At 43.1% G+C, this 5,366-nt stretch overlaps 1 long non-coding RNA gene across 1 annotated transcript; it reads right to left on the bottom strand.

The window, feature by feature from the left end:
* LOC111963654 (uncharacterized) lies at positions 1–2,688 on the bottom strand. The gene is made up of 3 exons (XR_002877285.3): positions 2,459–2,688; positions 2,038–2,320; positions 1–1,844 (listed from the first exon to the last, which is right to left on the bottom strand). It is a non-coding gene; the product is annotated as an uncharacterized lncRNA (long non-coding RNA).
* Positions 2,689–5,366: the final 2,678 nt, after the last annotated feature.

The raw sequence follows: 5,366 nt of genomic DNA on the forward strand, positions 1-5,366 counted from the left end.
CATGCATTTATTTCTCAGTTGCCTGAAAATCTGCCAGTCCACAACAGCATCAGTTAATCTAGCTCTTGCCCAGGCATGTTTTCTTGTTCTAAAGAAATAGAAGGGATGTCACGTTCTGACCATAGTTCTTGTGTGTTTTGCTTGTTTTAGTGTTGGTCAGGACGTGAGCTGGGTGGGCATTCTATGTTGTGTGTCTAGTTTGTCTGTTTCTATGTTTGGCCTAATATGGTTCTCAATCAGAGGCAGGTGTTTTGTGTTGTCTCTGATTGGGAATCATATATAGGTGGCTTGTTTTGTGTTGGGGTTTGTGGGTGGTTGTTTTCTGTCTCTGTGTTTTCTCTGCACCAGCTAGGACTGTATCGGTTTGCCACATTTTGTTATTTTGTAAGTGTTCACTGTTTAATTGTCATTATTAAATATGTTGAACACGAGCTACGCTGCGTCTTGGCCCGATCCCTGCTACACCTCCTCTTCAGATGAAGAGGAGGAAGGCTGCCGTTACAAGGGATTTTGTCGATAGCATTTTAAAGAAGCATGTTTATCTGCCAGTGATATAAATTGATGAGAAATGCTCAAGAGCTAATTTAGGGTCAGGTATACACTTGGAGGAAAGTTCAGAAAAGTAGAAGTCATGCATAAACGCTTGGAGAGACGTTTAAAAAAAATCTGTTTCTCAATTGCTTAGACACAATTCCTGGAACAACTCACCATTTTCTCAAATCTTCACACACAAGTTTAAAAACTCAAATCCAACAGTATAAACATATAACTTCTGGGTCCCAATTAAAACTTTGCCCACAGACAACACAAGCTGTCAAACACAGACTACATGACTGTTAGTTACACACTGGAGGGATTCATTCAAAACATGTTTTCAGATAAATGATTTGGAACTTTGTAAAATCACAGCACTGACTATCCAGATCACCCTTTCAGGAACACCCTGGCGAGAGAAATTCAAAACAGTACGGTAAAATACCTCTTACATTAATGGATTAAGGGAATACTACTGTAAATGCTGTTTTGGTCAAAAGCCTGACCTTTGAAATGTCACACRMACAAAACATGTAAGGAAGAGTCTATGCACGGTAAAATACCCAATTTCCAAAAGCTTTAATTACAAAGCTTTAATTCCAAATCGGCAAATATACAGATTACTCAGCATCAGCATTCTCATCATCTCTTCTCAGGTCTGGGTTAGGCCATAATATCTCATCAACGTCACATATGTTTGCTCTTGCCAGGCAGCGTGGGAAAAATGCCCTGTGTGCCTTAGAAAACCCTAGATAGACTCCACAGACACATCACCACTCCACAGACACATCACCACAGGCGTCCATCATTGCCTCAAGGGGGTTTTGATGTGCGTAGGGGTTGAGGTCATACTCTCCACCGCAATGCTGAGAAATAATCCTCAATCGGATTTAGAAATGGGGAATATGCTGGCAAAAAAGAACGGTGAACCTGGGATGGTCATTGAACCAGACACAAACCAGAGCAGCCCGATGGAAACTCACGTTATCCCAAATGACAACATATTGGGCTGTCTCTGGTTGCCCTGGCTCCCCTTCCTGTTGAAGAAAGTTATTGTGCAGCTGATCTAGAAATTTAAGGAGTTGTGCCGTGTTGTATGGACCCACTTTGACATGGTGGTGGAGGACGCCATGATTGCTGATGGCTGCACATAGGGTGACTTTGCCTCCCCTCTGGCAAGGAACTTGTATGAAGGCACGGTGACCAATGATGTTGCTCCCCCTTTTGCGCCTTTTTGTTAGGCTGAACCCTGCCTCGTTGATGAAGATGTACTCCTGTGGGTCAGCCATGGCATCCAGCTCAAAGATTCTCTACAGATGTAAAAAATAAAAATAAAAACATGTTTCTGTYCTACAAATACAGTACTGTAGTGTACTACTGTACCGGAATGAAAGATTGTGTACTGCAGTTACTGTAACAGTAATATACAGTACAGTTTTGATATGCTGGAGAGACGGGCCATACTCTACATACTGTAAAAATTCTGTACAGTATAGCAATTACCTGCACATATTGGAATTGTTGCTCCTTAACTCTGTTTGAAATCCTTTCAAAAGGCACACGGTACAGCTGCTTTGTCCTTATGTGGTTCTTCTGAACGATCTGGTCAATGATGGAAATGCTGATGCTGTCAGTTCCTTGGAAGAATACCTGGTCTTCAACTATTTGGGTTTGAATTTCCCTCAAACGAATGGCATTATTGGCAAACGCCATATCCACCAGGGCAGTCTCCTGTTCAGCTGTGAGAAGTCTCCGCCTACCGCCAACAGATGGCTGCCTCTCAGCTCTGCAAAAATGAAATGTGACCATTACTGACCTATGGTCATCCATTAGTGTGGTAAAAACTACACTGAGAACAAAGTGGAGATTCAGTCTATATGCACTACAACATTACATGTATCACAGTAACAATGAGGCAAATGACCTGTTTTCCCTTCTGAAAGTACAGACAGTGGATGCAACCTTGTAATGGCTTAGGTTTGGTTGCACAAGCTGTCCAGCTTCTCTCATAGTACATGATGAACTAGGGTGGCACGGATTTCATCTGAGATTACTTGTCTTTGTCTTTGTCGTTTTCGTCTTTGTCGTTTTCGTTTTCATCCTCATCCTCATCCTCATCCTCTCTGTTGTCTTGCAACTTCGGCATTGTTAGGATCCATTGTTCCAAAGCACATGGACATGCCTCTAGGCCCTATTTATTGATCCTTCAATTCTGATTGGTGTGTTAACAATTATGAGGCTTAGTGTTTGCACCTGGAGAAAGGTGTGCTCTTTGAGTATAGGTTGTGATGACTTGAGTTAATTATATTGAGAGCATGTGTTTGCTGAATGAATACACACTGCTCAAAAAAATTAAGGGAACACTAAAATAACACATCCTAGATCTGAATGAATGAAKTATTCTTATTAAATACTTTTTTCTTTACATAGTTGAATGTGCTGACAACAAAATCACACAAAAATGATAAGTGGAAATCAAATTTATCAACCCACGGAGGTCTGGATTTGGAGTCACACTCAAAATTAAAGTGGAAAACACACCTACAGGCTGATCCAACTTTGATGTAATGTCCTTAAAACAAGTCAATGAGGCTCAGTAGTGTGTGTGGCCTCCACGTGCCTGTATGACCTCCCTACAACGCCTGGGCATGCTCCTGATGAGGTGGCAGATGGTCTCCTGAGGGATCTCCTCCCAGACCTGGACTAAAGCATCCGCCAACTCCTGGACAGTCTGTGGTGCAACGTGGCGTTGGTGGATGGAGCGAGACATGATGTCCCAGATGTGCTCAATTGGTTCAGGTCTGGGGAACGGGCGGGCCAGTCCATAGCATCAATGCCTTCCTCTTGCAGGAACTGCTGACACACTCCAGCCACATGAGGTCTAGCATTGTCTTGCATTAGGAGGAACCCAGGGCCAACCGCACCAGCATATGGTCTCACAAGGGGTCTGAGGATCTCATCTCGGTCCCTAATGGCAGTCAGGCTACCTCTGGCGAGCACATGGAGAGCTGTGCGGCCCCCCAAAGAAATGCCACCCCACACCATGACTGACCACCGCCAAACCGGTCATGCTGGAGGATGTTGCAGGCAGCAGAACGTTCTCCACGGCGTCTCCAGACTCTGTCACGTCTGTCACATGTGCTCAGTGTGAACCTGCTTTCATCTGTGAAGAGCACAGGGCGCCAGTGGCGAATTTGCCAATCTTGGTGTTCTCTGGAAATGCCAAACGTCCTGCACGGTGTTGGGCTGTAAGCACAACCCCACCTGTGGACGTCGGGCCTCATACCACCTCATGGAGTCTGTTTCTGACCGTTTGAGCAGACACATGCACATTTCTGGCCTGCTGGAGGTCATTTTGCAGGGCTCTGGCAGTGCTCCTCCTGCTCCTCCTTGCACAAAGGCGGAGGTAGCGGTCCTGCTGCTGGGTTGTTGCCCTCCTACGGCCTCCTCCACGTCTCCTGATGTACTGGCCTGTCTCCTGGTAGCGCCTCCATGCTCTGGACACTACGCTGACAGATACAGCAAACCTTCTTGCCACAGCTCGCATTGATGTGCCACCCTGGATGAGCTGCACTACCTGAGCCACTTGTGTGGGTTGTAGACTCCGTCCCATGCTACCACTAGAGTGAAAGCACCGCCAGCATTCAAAAGTGACCAAAACATCAGCCAGGAAGCATAGGAACTGAGAAGTGGTCTGTGGTCACCACCTGCAGAACCACTCCTTTATTGGGGGTGTCTTGCTAATTGCCTATAATTTCCACCTGTTGTTTATTCCATTTGCACAACATCACGTGAAATTTATGGACAGTTTGATTTCACAGAAGTGTGATTGACTTGGAGTTGTTTAAGTATTGTGTTGTTTAAGTGTTCCCTTTATTTTTTTGAGCAGTGTATATAGTGCAATGAATGATTTATTTGGCCACTTTTCTGTAAAGTTTTGCAGAAAGAGTTTTGAATATTGAAGCGTATGGAAACAGGTGAATAGTGTTTACGATTATGGGAAATGTGTGTGTGTTTTGGGGAATAACGTAAGGGTATGGGTTTTTGTGCTACAGGAAACAGTTTTTGTGTTTAAGCAATCGAGAAAAACTGTAATACTGGGAATCAGAGATATCCTGTCTAGTATCTCTAATACAATGATCACTAAGGTAACTTGCAAACACACCAAAATACATGTTCTTATGGGGGTTATTTGTGAAAATGAAATCTAATAATGAGGATCCATCTAGATTMTTCACATTTACCCGAGTCAGTTTTGTGATTAGCTGGGTTAGATTAAGATCAAGACAAATGTTCTTAAAGTTATCTGAGATAGGTGACTTTAACCTGGACTGGCTGAAACCTAAGACCACCAGTTCAGATGATTAAAAAATGATTTAAATCCTCAGCTCTGATACTAATCACATCAACTAAAGCAGCAGGAAGCCTATACACTCCAGCAACAAATACACATTTTGGCTCATGGTCATCTCTAAAACCAGGATTTCACATTTCTGGGGTAAAGTGATATTAAGAGTGTATGACGCTATAAAAGTGGATTTCACATACATCTCCATCTTTTCTCTGCCTATCATCTACAAATGTTGTAATTAGCCATGTCAATATCCTTATCCATGATCAAATCATTTAACCAAGTCTCTGATAAAACAAGAATGTCTGTGTTCACGTCATGCATCCAGATATCAATAAAATCTATCTTGACATTATACTTTGCACAATTAAATGTAACAAACCTAGCACTTTGCAAGACTTAAAACCAGCAGGTGTGCCCATATTTACCCTAACCAGGTCATTATAAACTTGATCATTAAGTAATTCACAAGATTTRATAG

Source organism: Salvelinus sp. IW2-2015, linkage group LG5 (assembly GCF_002910315.2).
Source record: "Salvelinus sp. IW2-2015 linkage group LG5, ASM291031v2, whole genome shotgun sequence".
Lineage (NCBI taxonomy): Eukaryota > Metazoa > Chordata > Actinopteri > Salmoniformes > Salmonidae > Salvelinus > Salvelinus sp. IW2-2015.